Consider the following 20,695-nt stretch of genomic DNA (forward strand, 5'->3'; position numbering starts at 1 on the left):
ATCTAAAGGGCTGTCACATTGTAGAAGGATCAACTTTATTCTCATTTGCACAAGGAAAGACTAGAAGCAATGGGATGAAACTGAATGGGAAGAGACACAGATTAGATATTAGAAAAAACTTTTTGACAGTTAGAGTGATCAATGAGTGGAACAGGCTGCCACGAGAAGTGGTGAGTTCTCCTTCAATGGAAGTCTTCAAACAGAGGCTGGACAGACATCTGACTGGGATGATTTAGCGAATCCTGCTTTGAGCAGGGGGTTGGACCAGATGGCCCAGGAGGTCCCTTCCAACTCTACGATTCTATGATTCTATATTGCTGTAAAGTCACCGATTTTGTGACGTTGCAGCGATATTGCTAGCGATATCCCTGCATGTGATACTTACCTCCGACCGGCTCCCCCGCTGGTTATCACTGATCGCGCGAGAAGCTCCTGGTCCATTCCTCGTCGGCCACTTCCTGCTGGGCTTCCTGTGGCGCCCAGGGCGGGAGGACGCAGGATCGCCGCGTCTGACAGGTAAGTAGCGATCCCCGTCCCCAGCAATGTCGCTGGTGAGATCTGCCTGTGTAGCAGCTCACTAGCGACCACCTAGCGATGCACCAGCGATCCTGACCGCGTCATATCGCTAGTCGGGATCGCTGGTGCATCGCTAGGTGTAACGGTACCCTAAGTGTTACAATGAGTCACTTCTAACTGGCTAGATAGAAAAGTTGCAGACTCTGTAATCTCAGGATAAATTACCGTATTTTTCGGACTATAAGATGCAACGGACCATAAGAACACCCCAATTTTCAGTAGGAAAATAGGGGGAAAAAAAATAATGTGTCAAATGGGGGTCCGTCTTACAGTCCGAATTCAGCTTACCTGGGAAGGGATCTGGCACAGGTGAAGTAGTCACAGGGGTCATTCAGTGGTCCAGGCTCGTGCGGTGGCGGCTCTGTGCTAGGGCAGGTTGGTTGTGCTGGGGCAGCTGCGCTGGGGGGGCAGCAGCTGCGCTGAGGCAGGGGGGGCAGCAGCAGCGCTGAGGCAGGGGGGGCAGCAGCAGCGCTGAGGCAGGGGGGGCAGCAGCAGCGCTGAGGCAGGGGGGGCAGCAGCAGCGCTGAGGCAGGGGGGGCAGCAGCAGCGCTGAGGCAGGGGGGGCAGCAGCAGCGCTGAGGCAGGGGGGGCAGCAGCAGCGCTGAGGCAGGGGGGGCAGCAGCAGCGCTGAGGCAGGGGGGGCAGCAGCAGCGCTGAGGCAGGGGGGGCAGCAGCAGCGCTGAGGCAGGGGGGGCAGCAGCAGCGCTGAGGCAGGGGGGGCAGCAGCAGCGCTGAGGCAGGGGGGGCAGCAGCAGCGCTGAGGCAGGGGCAGCAGCAGCGCTGAGGCAGGGGGCGGCGCTCTGCGGTGCGGTGGTGGCAGCGGGCTGTGCTCCGGTACAGGGACGGCGGCTCTGCCGCGATTTCTTCGCAGCCCGGAGGCCCCCGCACTTCCCTTGCTGGCCGCCGCCATGTTGCAGTGGCCTCTGGGAGCATGGACGCCGGAAAGAATCTGCCGCAGACCTCAAAATTTGAAATCTCATTTTCAAAAGTGAGAGCCGGCTAATGGTGCCAAAAATGAGAGCAATAGCTTTAACAACCGGTTCCACCGAATCGGGGAGAACCCGCTGAATCCCACCCCTGGCTGCGCCCCGAGGGCTCATAGTGCTGCGCTGTGTGGAGTGGGATTCGAACCCACGCCTCCACGTGGTGACTGCAGACGCTGAACACGCTCCCTGGTGCACAACAGCTTGCACCTCCAGGGACCAGTACTGCTGCTGTCAGGAGTGGGATTCGAACCCACGCCTCCACGGGAGACTGTTATTACACATGCTGCCACTAGGTTTATTTTCTTTTCTTTAAAAAAAAAAAAAAAAAAACTGTCGCTGTCAGGAGTGGGATTCGAACCCACGCCTCCACGTGGTGACTGCAGACGCTGAACACGCTCCCTGGTGCACAACAGCTTGCACCTCCAGGGACCAGTACTGCTGCTGTCAAGGAGTGGGATTTGAACCCACGCCTCCACATGTGGTGACTGCAGACGCTTAACACGCTCCCTGGTGCACAACAGCTTGCACCTCCAGGGACCAGTACTGCTGCTGTCAGGAGTGGGATTCGAACCCACGCCTCCACGGGAGACTGCAACCTGAACACAGTGCCTTAGACCACTAGGCCATCCTGACTGCTGACATTGACATGCTCCCTGGTGACACAAGAGTTTGCACCACCAGGGACTTCAGTACAGATCTGCTGTCCAAATCAGACATTGGGGCCCCTGGTGGGACTTCTGGCAAAGCCAGAGGGGACATTGGGATGTCATTTGAAAGCTAATTACCAGACTGAGGTGAGGGAGCAGTTCTTGGGGCTGTGTGGTGCTCTGTTGGGCATTTGTGCACCCTCAAGCCTGCACCACAAGGACCACTTTTATCCATGGACAGCCAGGCTCTGACCCCCTGAATTCAAATTCCATTTGAATTCAAATACAACACAAAAAACACAAAAAGTTGTGCATACAACTTATACCACAATGAACAGATTACTAATAAAACAATCCACCAGGAGTTAACAGTGGACATGTGGAGCTTTCATGTAGCCTCACTGTGCCCAGTAACATTGGCTGGTCACCCTACATGAGAAAAAATTGTAATATTCCAATATTCAAAACTCTGTCCCTGTCTAATTTCTTTGTAACAAGACATCAGATGATCGTAGATAAAGGCATTTTATTCAACTTTTCACAAAGTTAACAGAGAGGCTGTAAAAACATCAAGAGACATTTTTTGGCTTAAAAAAAAAAAAAAAAAAATTTAAACTGATGAATCAGCTGGTAAGTTTTTTTGGATGTACAGTGGTCAGATGGATTTGAGAAGGACGTTCTCTCGGCAGACGGGTGCCTGTTATACCCTATAGAATATATTCAGTGTACACGTCCTGGTGTGAAAAGAACCTAATATATATATTTTTTTTTTTTACTCCAAAAACAGAAAAAAAAAACAGAGTGAAGGCAATCAGTTTCCACCAGACACAAACAAACCTAAGTTTGCTTCGGCCAGAAATCACTCGAAATAAAAGGGTTTCCAGGACCTTCAGGCCCCTGAAGCTTAAAACTAGTGAAGAGACTGGGGGGGTGAAAACTAAAATATATATATATATATACACACCACCTGCCCAGACTGGACTGATGACGACCCGACCAGAACCCATGTGAGGCCTAGTCGGCCCCGGTAACTGAAAAGGCCACTACTGTTATGCTTTTAATCCTTTCCCAGTCATATAAAAGAATTTAAAAAAAAATGGCCGGAGAGTTGCTATATGGCGCAAGTTCCCACCCCAAAAAAAGTGTCTAACACATTCAGTTACAAATGTGTAATTTTCCTACATCTGAGGGGGAAAAGGCCACCATGGAGGTGTGTGTAAGAAGGTATGGCCGCTCCCAGGGTCCTCCATCACATACAGAGGCCTAGAGACATCACCGGCCTCACACGGCCCGAACTACGCGCACAGACTGAAGAAGAAGGGGCTCCGCCATTACCTGAGGAGATTGTGCGCCTCCATGCTGCGGTTCTGGAGCACACCGCGGCCACACGGAGCGGGGTGGACGGCATTATGGTATCAGGCCGCCGAGATCTCCCCCTCACGAAAACCTCCTGACTCGGCGGAGACACGGTGAGGAGGACCGCAGCCGCTGCTACAGATGGCGGCACTTCCGCCTGTGCTCCGCCACCACAGGAACTAAAATGGCGGCCGGGCGGGGAAGTGACGTGTGGTGAGGAGACGTGGGAGGCCGGACTGAGTCATGGAGGAGGCGACGGTGGTGTCGTAATGTTTGCTGTGGAGAGAGCGCAGCAGAGGAGCGGAGCTGTCAGCGGGGAAGAGCGCGGCACAACACAAAGCCCGGAGGAGGGAGCGGCGACACCCCGCAGAGGACAGAAGGGAGACGGTGTGTGGGGGGAGAGAGTGGGGGGAGCAGAGGCTGAGCATGGGGGGGAGCAGAGGCTGAGCATGGGGGGGGAGCAGAGGCTGAGCATGGGGGGGGGAGCAGAGGCTGAGCATGGGGGGGGGAGCAGAGGCTGAGCATGGGGGGGAGCAGAGGCTGAGCATGGGGGGGGGAGCAGAGGCTGAGCATGGGGGGGGAGCAGAGGCTGAGCATGGGGGGGGGAGCAGAGGCTGGGCATGGGGGGGGGAGCAGAGGCTGAGCATGGGGGGGGGAGCAGAGGCTGAGCATGGGGGGGGGAGCAGAGGCTGAGCATGGGGGGGGGAGCAGAGGCTGAGCATGGGGGGGGAGCAGAGGCTGAGCATGGGGGGGGGAGCAGAGGCTGAGCATGGGGGGGGGAGCAGAGGCTGAGCATGGGGGGGAGCAGAGGCTGAGCATGGAGGGGAGCAGAGGCTGAGCATGGGGGGGAGCAGAGGCTGAGCATGGGAGGGAGCAGAGGATGGTGCTTGGGGGGCGGAGCCGGAGCTGGAGTGTGGTGGACGGGAGATAAAACACAACCTTAGTATGTAGGGCTGTGGAGTCGGAGTCGGAGCTCATTTTGGTGGAGTCGGAGTTGGTATAAAATGGACCGATTCCGACTCCTAAAATATATAATAAATTGGGTACAGTAATTCAATGCAGAATGTGCTGAATATTTTTTCATAGGAATTTGGGAAAGTTATGAAATGTCCTATAAATGACTGTTCTATTCCTGATCTAAGGCTACATTCACACACAGCGTTTTTGCTGCGTTTTTTGAGGATACGTTTTTCAGTTGCAAAAGCAGATCAGCTTTTTAAAAACTGCATCACCTGAAAGGTTTTTGAGCTCATAGATAATGTTTTCAATATCAGAGCAGATTTCTAATCTGCTTTTATTTATATATCTGTCTATCCATATCATATCTGTACCAAAAAGAATGAAAGCCGGATAGCACACAGACTAACACTCCTTTTTTTTAGCACCAGTCAGGTCCACCTCATAGCTGCCCAAAAGGACGCCCAGGACAGGCATTGCTCGTCTTCAGTAACATCAACTGATAGTTGGAATAAATATACTGCATTCACCACCACATCTTCTCAAGGTGCAGGCTTTATTTTCAAGTGTAGGGGTGTGCAGTATGAGGTTCTGCCCCCCCCAGGTTTGATCCTGGCTACGCCCATGATGTGGATGTGGCCTGAGGATCTAGGCTTTGTCTTAGCCGAGATAAGTCATAGTGTGTGTATGTGTGTGTATGTGTGTATATATATATATATATATATATATACACACATACACACACACACACACTACAGACCAAAGGTTTGGACACACCTCAATCAAAGCGTATTCTTTATTTTCATGACTATGGTTTAATAAGTGGGATTTCTTGCCTTATAAATGGGGTTGGGACCATCAGTTGTGCAGAAGTCTGGTGGATACACAGCTGATAGTCCTACTGAATAGACTATTAGAATTTGTATTATGGCAAGAAAAAAGCAGCTGAGTAAAGAAAAACGAGTGGCCATTATTACTTTAAGAAATGAAGGTCAGTCAGTCCGAAAAATTGGGAAAACTTTGAAAGTGTCACCACGTGCAGTGGCAAAAACCATCAAGCGCTACAAAGAAACTGGCTCACATGAGGACCGCTCCAGGAAAGGAAGACCAAGAGTCACCTCTGCTGCGGAGGATAAGTTCATCCGAGTCACCAGCCTCAGAAATCGCAGGTTAACAGCAGCTCAGATCAGAGACCAGGTCAATGCCACACAGAGTTCTAGCAGCAGACACATCTCTACAACAACTGCTAAGAGGAGACTTTGTGCAGCAGGCCTTCATGGTAAAATAGCTGCTAGGAAACCACTGCTAAGGACAGGCAACAAGCAGAAGAGACTTGTTTGGGCTAAAGAACTCAAGGAATGGACATTAGACCAGTGGAAATCTGTGCTTTGGTCTGATGAGTCCAAATTTGAGATCTTTGGTTCCAACCACCTTGTCTTTGTGCGACGCAGAAAAGGTGAACGGATGGACTCTACATACCTGGTTCCCACCGTGAAGCATGGAGGAGGAGGTGTGATGGTGTGGGGGTGCTTTACTGGTGACACTGTTGGGGATTTATTCAAAATTGAAGGCATACTGAACCAGCATGGCCACCACAGCATCTTGCAGCGGCATGCTATTCCATCCGGTTTGTGTTTAGCTGGACCATCATTTATTTTTCAACAGGACAATGACCTCAAACACACCTCCAGGCTGTGTAAGGGCTATTTGACCAAGAAGGAGAGTGATCGGGTGCTACGCCAGATGACCTGGCCTCCACAGTCACCAGACCTGAACCCAATCGAGATGGTTTGGGGTGAGCTGGACCGCAGAGTGAAGGCCAAAGGGCCAACAAGTGCTAAGCATCTCTGGGAACTCCTTCAAGACTGTTGGAAGTCCATTTCCAGTGACTACCTCTTGAAGCTCATCAATAGAATGCCAAGAGTGTGCAAAGCAGTAATCAAAGCAAAAGGTGGCTACTTTGAAGAACCTAGAATATAAGACACATTTTCAGTTGTTTCACACTTTTTTGTTAATTATATAATTCCACATGTGTTAATTCATAGCTTTGATGCCTTCAGAGTGAATCTACAATTTTCATAGTCATGAAAATAAAGCAAACTCTTTGAATGAGAAGGTGTGTCCAAACTTTGGTCTGTACAGCCATGGCTAAAAATTTTGAGAATGACACAAATAATAATTTTTACAAAGTCTACTGCTTCATTTTTTCTAATGGCAATTTGCATATACTCCAGAATGTTATAAAGAGTGATCAGCTTAACAGCAATTACTTGCAAAGTCAATATTTGCCTAGAAAATTAACTTTATCCCCCAAAATACATTTCAACATCATTGCAGCCCTGCCTTAAAAGGACCAGCTAACATCGTTTCAGTGATTGCTCCATTAACACAGGTGTGGGTGTTGATGAGGACAGGGCTGGAGATCAATCTGTCATGATTAAGTAAGAATGACACCACTGGACACTTTAAAAGGAGGCTGGTGCTTGGCATCATTGTTTCTCTTCTGTTAACCATGGTTATCTCTAAAGAAACACGTGCAGTCATCATTGCACTGCACAAAAATGGCCTAACGGGGAAGAGTATCGCAGCTAGAAAGAATGCACCTCAGTCAACAATCTATCGCATCATCAAGAACTTCAAGGAGAGAGGTTCCCTTGTTGCCAAAAAGGCTCCAGGGCGCCCAAGAAAGACCAGCAAGCGCCAGGACCGTCTCTTAAAAGTGCTTCAGCTGTGGGATCGGACTACCAGCAGTGCAGAGCTTGCTCAGGAATGGCAGCAGGCAGGTGTGAGTGCTTCTGCACACGCTGTGAGGCGGAGACTCTTGGAGCAATGCCTGGTCTCAAGGAGGACAGCAAAGAAGCCACTTCTCTCCAGAAAAAACATCATGGACAGACTGATATTCTGCAAGAGGTACAGGGAGTGGACTGCTGAGGACTGGGGTAAAGTCATTTTCTCTGATGAATCCCCTTTTCGATTGTTTGGGACATCTGGAAAACGGCTTATTCGGAGAAGACCAGGTGAGCGCTACCACCAGTCTTGTCTCATGCCAACTGTCAAGCATCCTGAAACCAGGGCCGCCATCAGGGCATGACAGGCCTTACATGTGTATGGGGCCCGGTGATTAGGGGGGCCCGACCATGCTGGCAGCCCGATCCGCGCTGGGGCCCCCCTACATTTTATACAGGCTTCTGCAGCTATATTTTAAATTCAGACTCAGCGCCTGCCGGGCCCCTCGGGCAGGGCCCCCCCCCCCCCGCACCATGGTCCAGCCAGCGCCGAAATCCCCCCCTGCACAATGGTCCAGCCACAGCTCCGCCCTCACCTGACGTCACACACTGCTCTGCTCCTCCACTTCCTCATTCAGTCAGTGTGCCACGTGGGACTGGGAGAGGGAGGGAGCCTCGCCACTGGAGCACAGCCAGATAACAAGGTAAGAAGAATTTATTTTATTTTTTTTTTTTTTTTGAGAGCGGCTATCCAGGGAGCATGGGGCATAATGCTGGACACTGGGGGCAGAATGCTGGACGCTGGGGACAGAATGCTGGACGCTGGTGGCAGAATGCTGGACATGGGGCAGAAGAATGCTGGACGCTGGGGCAGAATTCTGGACATGGGGCAGAATGCTCGAAGCTGGGGCAGAATGCTCGAAGCTGGGGCAGAATGCTGGAGACTGAGGCAGAATGCTGGACATGGGGGCAGGCTGTGAGCTGGGGCAGAATGTTGGATACAGATACTGCACAGTACCACTCATCCTGTATATATATACACTGCACAGTACCACTCCTGTATATGTATATACTGCACAGTACCACTCCTCCTGTATATATACACTGCACAGTACCACTCCTGTATATGTATATACTGCACAGTACCACTCCTCCTATATATACACTGCACAGTACCCCTCTTCCTGTATATATACACTGCACAGTACCCCTCCTCCTGTATATATACACTGCACAGTATCACTCCTCCTGTATATATACACTGCACAGTACCCCTCCTGTATATATACCCTGCACAGCACCACTCCTATATATACACTGCACAGTACCCCTCCTCCTGCATATATGCACTGCACAGTACTACTGTCCTGTATATATACACTGCACAGTACCACTCCTGTCCTGTCTATATACACTGCACAGTACCACTCCTGTCTATATACACTGCACAGTCCCACTCCTGTATATATACACTGCACAGTACCACTCCTGTATATGTATATACACTGCACAGTACCACTCCTGTCTATATACACTGCACAGTCCCACTCCTGTATATATACACTGCACAGTACCACTCCTGTCCTGCATATACACACTGCACAGTACCACTCCTGTACATATACTCTGCACAGTACCACTCCTGTATATACACTGCACAGTACCACTCCTGTCCTGTATATATACACTGCACAGCACCACTCCTCCTGTCCTGTATATATACACTGCACAGTACCACTCCTGCATATACACACTGCACAGTACCACTCCTCCTGTATATATACACTGCACAGTACCACTCCTGTCCTGTATATATACACTGCACAGCACCACTCCTCCTGTCCTGTATATATGCACTGCACAGCACCACTCCTGTCCTGTATATATACATTGCACAGCACCACTCCTCCTGTCCTGTATATATACACTGCACAGCACCACTCCTCCTGTCCTGTATATATACACTGCACAGTACCACTCCTATATATACACTGCACAGTAACCCTCCTCCTGCATATATGCACTGCACAGTACCACTCCTGTCCTGTATATATACACTGCACAGTACCACTCCTCCTTTCCTGTATATATACACTGCACAGTACCACTCCTCCTGTCCTGTATATATACCCTGCACAGCACCACTCCTGTCCTGTATATATACACTGCACAGTACCACTCCTCCTGCATATATGCACTGCACAGTACCACTCCTGTCCTGTATATATACACACTGCACAGTACCACTCCTGTCTATATACACTGCACAGTTCCACTCCTGTATATATACAATGCACATTACCACTCCTGTCCTGCATATACACACTGCACAGTACCACTCCTGTATATATACACTGCACAGTACCACTCCTGTATATACACTGCACAGTACCACTCCTGTCCTGTATATATACACTCCACAGCACCACTCCTCCTGTCCTGTATACATACACTGCACAGCACCACTCCTCCTGTCCTGTATATATACACTGCACAGTACCACTTCTGTCCTGTATATATACACTGCACAGCACCACTCCTCCTGTCCTGTATATATGCACTGCACAGTACCACTCCTGTATATATACACTGCACAGTATCACTCCTGTCCTGCATATACACACAGCACAGTACCACTCCTCCTGTATATATACACTGCAAAGTACCACTCCTCCTGTCCTGTATATATGCACTGCACAGTACCACTCCTCCTGTATATATACACTGCACAGTACCACTCCTGTCCTGCATATACACAGCACAGTACCACTCCTCCTGTATATATACACTGCACAGTACCACTCCTCCTGTCCTGTATATATGCACTGCACAGTACCACTCCTCCTGTATATACACTGCACAGTACCACTCCTCCTGTATATACACTGCACAGTACCACTCCTGTATATATACACTGCACAGTACCACTCCTGTCCTGTATATATACATTGCACAGTACCACTCCTCCTGTATATATACACTGCACAGCACCACTCCTCCTATATATACACTGCACAGTACCCCTCCTCCTGTATATATACACTGCACAGTACCACTCGTGTCTTGTATATATACACTGCACAGCACCACTCCTCCTGTCCTGCATATATGCACTGCACAGTACCACTCATGCCCTGTATATATACACTGCACAGTACCACTCCTGTCTATATACACTGCACAGTCCCACTCCTGTATATATACACTGCACAGTCCCACTCCTGTCCTGGATATACACACTGCACAGTACCACTCCTGCATATATACATTGCACAGCACCACTCCTGTATATACACTGCACAGTACCACTCCTGTCCTGTATATATACACTGCACAGCACCACTCCTCCTGTCCTGCATATATGCACTGCACAGTACCACTCATGTCCTGTCTATATACACTGCACAGTACCACTCCTGTCTATATACACTGCACAGTACCACTCCTGTCTATATACACTGCACAGTACCACTCCTGTCTATATACACTGCACAGTACCACTCCTGTCTATATACACTGCACAGTACCACTCCTGTCCTGCATATATACACTGCACAGCACCACTCCTCCTGTGATGTATATATACACTGCACAGCACCACTCCTGTCTTGTATATATACACTCCACAGTACCACTCTTCCTGTATATATACACTGCACAGTACCACTCCTGTCCTGTATATATTCACTGCACAGTACCACTCCTGTCCTGTATATATACATTGCACAGCACCACTCCTCCTGTCCTGTATATATACACTGCACAGCACCACTCCTCCTGTCCTGTATATATACACTGCACAGTACCACTCCTATATATACACTGCACAGTAACCCTCCTCCTGCATATATGCACTGCACAGTACCACTCCTGTCCTGTATATATACACTGCACAGTACCACTCCTCCTTTCCTGTATATATACACTGCACAGTACCACTCCTCCTGTCCTGTATATATACCCTGCACAGTACCACTCCTGTCCTGTATATATACACTGCACAGTACCACTCCTGCATATATGCACTGCACAGTACCACTCCTGTCCTGTATATATACACACTGCACAGTACCACTCCTGTCTATATACACTGCACAGTTCCACTCCTGTATATATACAATGCACATTACCACTCCTGTCCTGCATATACACACTGCACAGTACCACTCCTCCTGTATATATACACTGCACAGTACCACTCCTGTATATACACTGCACAGTACCACTCCTGTCCTGTATATATACACTCCACAGCACCACTCCTCCTGTCCTGTATACATACACTGCACAGCACCACTCCTCCTGTCCTGTATATATACACTGCACAGTACCACTTCTGTCCTGTATATATACACTGCACAGCACCACTCCTCCTGTCCTGTATATATGCACTGCACAGTACCACTCCTGTATATATACACTGCACAGTATCACTCCTGTCCTGCATATACACACAGCACAGTACCACTCCTCCTGTATATATACACTGCAAAGTACCACTCCTCCTGTCCTGTATATATGCACTGCACAGTACCACTCCTCCTGTATATATACACTGCACAGTACCACTCCTGTCCTGCATATACACAGCACAGTACCACTCCTCCTGTATATATACACTGCACAGTACCACTCCTCCTGTCCTGTATATATGCACTGCACAGTACCACTCCTCCTGTATATACACTGCACAGTACCACTCCTCCTGTATATACACTGCACAGTACCACTCCTGTATATATACACTGCACAGTACCACTCCTGTCCTGTATATATACATTGCACAGTACCACTCCTCCTGTATATATACACTGCACAGCACCACTCCTCCTATATATACACTGCACAGTACCCCTCCTCCTGTATATATACACTGCACAGTACCACTCGTGTCTTGTATATATACACTGCACAGCACCACTCCTCCTGTCCTGCATATATGCACTGCACAGTACCACTCATGCCCTGTATATATACACTGCACAGTACCACTCCTGTCTATATACACTGCACAGTCCCACTCCTGTATATATACACTGCACAGTCCCACTCCTGTCCTGGATATACACACTGCACAGTACCACTCCTGCATATATACATTGCACAGCACCACTCCTGTATATACACTGCACAGTACCACTCCTGTCCTGTATATATACACTGCACAGCACCACTCCTCCTGTCCTGCATATATGCACTGCACAGTACCACTCATGTCCTGTCTATATACACTGCACAGTACCACTCCTGTCTATATACACTGCACAGTACCACTCCTGTCTATATACACTGCACAGTACCACTCCTGTCTATATACACTGCACAGTACCACTCCTGTCCTGCATATATACACTGCACAGCACCACTCCTCCTGTGATGTATATATACACTGCACAGCACCACTCCTGTCTTGTATATATACACTCCACAGTACCACTCTTCCTGTATATATACACTGCACAGTACCACTCCTGTCCTGTATATATTCACTGCACAGTACCACTCCTGTCCTGTATATGTACACTGCACAGTACCACTCCTGTCCTGCATATGTACACTGCACAGTACCACTCCTCCTTTATCTATACACTGCACAGCGCCACTCCTGTATATATACACTGCACAGTACCACTCCTGTCCTGTATATATGCACTGCACAGTACCTCTCCTCCTGTCCCGTATATATGCACGGCACAGTACCACTCCTATATATATACACTGCACAGTACCACTACTCCTGTCCTGTGTATATACGCTGCACAGTACCAATCCTGTATATATACACTGCACAGTACCACTCCTGTATACATACACTCCACAGTACCACTCCAGTCCTGTATATATGCACTGCACAGTACCAATCCTGTATATATACACTGCACGACATCACTCCTCCTTTCCTGTATATATACACTGCACAGTACCACTCCTATATATACACTGCACAGTACCACTCCAGTCCTGTATATATACACTGCACAGTACCAGTCCTGTATATATACACTGCACGACATCACTCCTCCTTTCCTGTATATATACACTGCACAGTACCACTCCTATATATACACTGCACAGTACCACTCCTGTCCTGCATATATGCACTGCACAGTACCACTCCTGTCCTGTATATATACACACTGCACAGTACCACTCCTGTCCATATACACGGCACAGTCCCACTCCTGTATATATACACTGCACAGCACCACTCCTCCTGTCCTGTATATATACACTGCACAGTACCACTCGTGTCCTGTATATATACACACTGCACAGTACCACTCCTCCTGCATATATGCACTGCACAGTACCACTCCTGTCCTGTATATATACAATGCACAGTACCACTCCTGTCCTGCATATATGCATTGCACAGTACCACTCCTGTCCTGTATATATACACACTGCACAGTACCACTCCTGTATATATACACTGCACAGTTCCACTCCTGTATATATACACTGCACAGTACCACTCCTGTCCTGCATATACACACTGCACAGTAACACTCCTGTATTTATACACTGCACAGTACCACTCCTGTATATACACTGCACAGTACCACTCCTGTCCTGTATATATACACTCCACAGCACCACTCCTCCTGTCCTGTATATATACACTGTACAGCACCACTCCTCCTGTCCTGTATATATACACTGCACAGCACCACTCCTCCTGTCCTGTATATATACACTGCACAGCACCACTCCTGTCCTGTATATACACACTGCACAGTACCACTCCTGTCCTGCATATACACACAGCACAGTACCACTTTTCCTGTATATATACACTGCACAGTACCACTCCTCCTGTCCTGTATATATGCACTGCACAGTACCACTCCTCCTGTCTATACACACTGCACAGTCCCACTCCTGTATATATACACTGCACAGTACCACTCCTGTCCTGTATATATACACTGCACAGTACCACTCCTCCTGTATATATACACTGCACAGCACCACTCCTCCTATATATACACTGCACAGTACCCCTCCTCCTGTATATATACACTGCACAGTACCACTCGTGTCCTGTATATATACACTGCACAGCACCACTCCTCCTGTCCTGCATATATGCACTGCACGATCCACTCATGCCCTGTCTATATACACTGCACAGTACCACTCCTGTCTATATACACTGCACAGTCCCACTCCTGTATATATACACTGCACAGTCCCACTCCTGTCCTGCATATACACACTGCACAGTACCACTCCTGCATATATACATTGCACAGCACCACTCCTGTATATACACTGCACAGTACCTCTCCTGTCCTGTATATATACACTGCACAGTACCACTCCTGTCCTGTATATATACACTGCACAGCACCACTCCTCCTGTCCTGCATATATGCACTGCATAGTACCACTCATGTCCTGTATATATACACTGCACAGTACCACTCCTGTCTATATACACTGCACAAACCCACTCCTGTATATATACACTGCACAGTACCACTCCTGTCCTGCATATATACACTGCACAGCACCACTCCTCCTGTGATGTATATATACACTGCACAGCACCACTCCTGTCCTGTATATATACACTCCACAGTACCACTCCTCCTGTATATATACACTGCACAGTACCACTCCTGTATATATACACTGCACAGTACCACTCCTCCTGTCCTGTATATATAAACTGCACAGTACCACTCCTCCTGTATATATACACTGCACAGTACCACTCCTGTATATATACTGCACAGTACCACTCCTCCTGTCCTGTATATATACACTGCACAGTACCACTCCTCCTGTCCTGTATATATACACTGCACAGTACCACTCCTGTCCTGTATATATGCACTGCACAGTACCACTGCTGTCCTGTATATATACACTGCACAGTACCACTCCTGTCCTGTATATATACACTGCACAGTACCGATCCTCCTGTATATATGCACTGCACAATACCACTCCTGTCCTGTATATATACACTGCACAGTACCACTCCTGTCCTGTATATATACACTGCACAGTACCACTCCTGTCCTGCATATGTACACTGCACAGTACCACTCCTATATATACACACTGCACAGTACCACTCCTGTCCTGTATATATGCACTGCACAGTACCTCTCCTCCTGTCCCGTATATATTCACCGCACAGTACCACTCCTATATATATACACTGCACAGTACCACTACTCTTATCCTGTGTATATACGCTGCACAGTACCAATCCTGTATATATACACTGCACAGTACCACTCCTGTATATATATACACTGCACAGTACCACTCCAGTCCTGTATATATGCACTGCACAGTACCACTCCTGTATATAAACACTGTGCAATACCAATCCTGTATATATACACTGCACGACATCACTCCTCCTGTCCTGTATATATACACACTGCACAGTACCACTCCTGTCCATATACACGGCACAGTCCCACTCCTGTATATATACACTGCACAGCACCACTCCTCCTGTCCTGTATATATACACTGCACAGTACCACTCGTGTCCTGTATATATACACACTGCACAGTACCACTCCTCCTGCATATATGCACTGCACAGTACCACTCCTGTCCTGTATATATACAATGCACAGTACCACTCCTGTCCTGCATATATGCATTGCACAGTACCACTCCTGTCCTGTATATATACACACTGCACAGTACCACTCCTGTATATATACACTGCACAGTTCCACTCCTGTATATATACACTGCACAGTACCACTCCTGTCCTGCATATACACACTGCACAGTAACACTCCTGTATTTATACACTGCACAGTACCACTCCTGTATATACACTGCACAGTACCACTCCTGTCCTGTATATATACACTCCACAGCACCACTCCTCCTGTCCTGTATATATACACTGTACAGCACCACTCCTCCTGTCCTGTATATATACACTGCACAGCACCACTCCTCCTGTCCTGTATATATACACTGCACAGCACCACTCCTGTCCTGTATATACACACTGCACAGTACCACTCCTGTCCTGCATATACACACAGCACAGTACCACTTTTCCTGTATATATACACTGCACAGTACCACTCCTCCTGTCCTGTATATATGCACTGCACAGTACCACTCCTCCTGTCTATACACACTGCACAGTCCCACTCCTGTATATATACACTGCACAGTACCACTCCTGTCCTGTATATATACACTGCACAGTACCACTCCTCCTGTATATATACACTGCACAGCACCACTCCTCCTATATATACACTGCACAGTACCCCTCCTCCTGTATATATACACTGCACAGTACCACTCGTGTCCTGTATATATACACTGCACAGCACCACTCCTCCTGTCCTGCATATATGCACTGCACGATCCACTCATGCCCTGTCTATATACACTGCACAGTACCACTCCTGTCTATATACACTGCACAGTCCCACTCCTGTATATATACACTGCACAGTCCCACTCCTGTCCTGCATATACACACTGCACAGTACCACTCCTGCATATATACATTGCACAGCACCACTCCTGTATATACACTGCACAGTACCTCTCCTGTCCTGTATATATACACTGCACAGTACCACTCCTGTCCTGTATATATACACTGCACAGCACCACTCCTCCTGTCCTGCATATATGCACTGCATAGTACCACTCATGTCCTGTATATATACACTGCACAGTACCACTCCTGTCTATATACACTGCACAAACCCACTCCTGTATATATACACTGCACAGTACCACTCCTGTCCTGCATATATACACTGCACAGCACCACTCCTCCTGTGATGTATATATACACTGCACAGCACCACTCCTGTCCTGTATATATACACTCCACAGTACCACTCCTCCTGTATATATACACTGCACAGTACCACTCCTGTATATATACACTGCACAGTACCACTCCTCCTGTCCTGTATATATAAACTGCACAGTACCACTCCTCCTGTATATATACACTGCACAGTACCACTCCTGTATATATACTGCACAGTACCACTCCTCCTGTCCTGTATATATACACTGCACAGTACCACTCCTCCTGTCCTGTATATATACACTGCACAGTACCACTCCTGTCCTGTATATATGCACTGCACAGTACCACTGCTGTCCTGTATATATACACTGCACAGTACCACTCCTGTCCTGTATATATACACTGCACAGTACCGATCCTCCTGTATATATGCACTGCACAATACCACTCCTGTCCTGTATATATACACTGCACAGTACCACTCCTGTCCTGTATATATACACTGCACAGTACCACTCCTGTCCTGCATATGTACACTGCACAGTACCACTCCTATATATACACACTGCACAGTACCACTCCTGTCCTGTATATATGCACTGCACAGTACCTCTCCTCCTGTCCCGTATATATTCACCGCACAGTACCACTCCTATATATATACACTGCACAGTACCACTACTCTTATCCTGTGTATATACGCTGCACAGTACCAATCCTGTATATATACACTGCACAGTACCACTCCTGTATATATATACACTGCACAGTACCACTCCAGTCCTGTATATATGCACTGCACAGTACCACTCCTGTATATAAACACTGTGCAATACCAATCCTGTATATATACACTGCACGACATCACTCCTCCTTTCCTGTATATATACACTGCACAGTACCACTCCTGTCCTGTATATATACACTGCACAGTACCACTCCTATATATACACTGCACAGTACCCCTACTCCTGCATATATGAACTGCACAGTACCACTCCTGTCCTGTATATATACACTGCACAGTACCACTCCTGTCCTGCATATGTACACTGCACAGTACCACTCCTCCTTTATCAATACACTGCACAGCGCCACTCCTATATATACACACTGCACAGTACCACTCCTGTCCTGTATATATGCACTGCACAGTACCTCTCCTCCTGTCCCGTATATATTCACCACACAGTACCACTCCTATGTATATACACTGCACAGTACCACTACTCCTATCCTGTGTATATACGCTGCACAGTACCAATCCTGTATATATACACTGCACAGTACCACTCCTGTATATATACACTGCACAGTACCACTCCAGTCCTGTATATATGCACTGCACAGTACCACTCCTGTATATAAACACTGAGCAATACCAATCCTGTATATATACACTGCACGACATCACTCCTCCTTTCCTGTATGTATACACTGCACAGTACCACTCCTGTCCTGTATATATACACTGCACAGTACCACTCCTATATATACACTGCACAGTACCCCTACTCCTGCATATATGAACTGCACAGTACCACTCCTGTCCTGTATATATACACTGCACAGTACCACTCCTCCTTTCCTGTATATATACACTGCACAGTACCACTCCTCCTGTCCTGTATATATACCCTGCACAGCACCACTCCTGTCCTGTATATATACACTGCACAGTACCACTCCTATATATGCACTGCACAGTACCACTCCTGTCCTGTATATATACACTGCACAGCACCACTCCTCCTGTGATGTATATATACACTGCACAGCACCACTCCTGTCCTGTATATATACACTCCACAGTACCACTCCTGTCCTGTATATATACACTGCACAGTACCACTCCTCCTGCATATATGCACTGCACAGTACCACTCCTGTCCTGTATATATACACTGCACAGTACCACTCCTGTCCTGCATATATGCACTGCACAGTACCACTCCTGTCCTGTATATATACACACTGCACAATACCACTCCTGTCTATATACACTGCACAGTTCCACTCCTGTATATATACACTGCACAGTACCACTCCTGTCCTGCATATACACACTGCACAGTACCACTCCTCCTGTATATATACACTGCACAGTACCACTCCTGTATATACACTGCACAGTACCACTCCTGTCCTGTATATATACACTGCACAGCACCACTCATCCTGTCCTGTATACATACACTGCACAGCACCACTCCTCCTGTCCTGTATATATACACTGCACAGTACCACTCCTGTCCTGTATATATACACTGCACAGCACCACTCCTCCTGTCCTGTATATATACACTGCACAGCACCACTCCTGTCCTGTATATACACACTGCACAGTACCACTCCTGTCCTGCATATACACACTGCACAGTACAACTCCTCCTGTATATATACACTGCACAGTACCACTCCTCCTGTCCTGTATATATGCACTGCACAGTACCACTCCTCCTGTATATATACACTGCACAGTACCACTCCTGTCTATACACACTGCACAGTCCCACTCCTGTATATATACACTGCACAGTACCACTCCTGTCCTGTATATATACACTGCACAGTACCGCTCCTCCTGTATATATACACTGCACAGCACCACTCCTCCTATATATACACTGCACAGTACCCCTCCTGTATATATACACTGCACAGCACCACTCCTCCTGTCCTGCATATATGCACTGCACAGTACCACTCATGCCCTGTATATATACACTGCACAGTACCTCTCCTGTCTATAAACACTGCACAGTCCCACTCCTGTATATATACACTGCACAGTCCCACTCCTGTCCTGCATATACACACTGCACAGTACCACTCCTGTATATATACATTGCACAGTACCACTCCTGTATATACACTGCACAGTACCACTCCTGTCCTGTATATATACACTGCACAGCACCACTCCTGTCCTGTATATATACACTGCACAGTACCACTCCTGTATATATACACTGCACAGCACCACTCCTCCTATATATACACTGCACAGTACCCCTCCTCCTGTATATATACACTGCACAGTACCACTCGTGTCCTGTAAATATACACTGCACAGCACCACTCCTCCTGTCCTGCATATATGCACTGCACAGTACCACTCATGTCCTGTCTATATACACTGCACAGTACCACTCCTGTCTATATACACTGCACAGTCCCACTCCTGTATATATACACTGCACAGTACCACTCATGTCCTGCATATATACACTGCACAGCACCACTCCTCCTGTGATGTATATATACACTGCACAGCACCACTCCTGTCCTGTATATATACACTGCACAGTACCACTCCTGTCCTGCATATACACACTGCACAGTACCACGCCTCCTGTCCTGTATATATATGCACTGCACAGTACCACTCCTCCTGTATATATACACTGCACAGTACCAAACCTGTGTATATACACTGCACAGTACCACTCCTGTCCTGTATATATACACTCCACAGTACCGCTCCTCCTGTATATATACACTGCACAGTACCACTCCTGTATATATACACTCCAAAGCACCACTCCTGTCCTGTATATATGCACTGCACAGTACCACTCCTGTCCTGCATATGTACACTGCACAGTACCACTCCTCCTTTATCTATACACTGCACAGCGTCACTCCTGTATATATACACTGCACAGTACCACT

At 47.7% G+C, this 20,695-nt stretch overlaps 1 protein-coding gene and 1 non-coding gene across 2 annotated transcripts in view; both read right to left on the reverse strand.

Moving 5' to 3' along the window:
• The window catches only part of LOC141060211 (uncharacterized), a 105,005-nt gene extending 101,325 nt beyond the window's left edge, over positions 1-3,680 (reverse strand). The window contains exon 1 of the mRNA XM_073556452.1: positions 3,545-3,680. The gene's annotated coding sequence lies outside the window, so the exon portion shown is untranslated. The remainder of the gene's footprint in view (positions 1-3,544) is intronic.
• Positions 2,113-2,195, reverse strand: TRNAL-CAG (transfer RNA leucine (anticodon CAG)). The gene has a single exon. It is a non-coding gene; the product is annotated as a tRNA-Leu (tRNA).
• Positions 3,681-20,695: the final 17,015 nt, after the last annotated feature.

This window comes from Dendrobates tinctorius, unplaced genomic scaffold (genome assembly GCF_039654945.1).
Source record: "Dendrobates tinctorius isolate UK_male_01 unplaced genomic scaffold, ASM3965494v1 ptg000233l, whole genome shotgun sequence".
In the NCBI taxonomy this organism is placed as follows: Eukaryota; Metazoa; Chordata; class Amphibia; order Anura; family Dendrobatidae; genus Dendrobates; species Dendrobates tinctorius.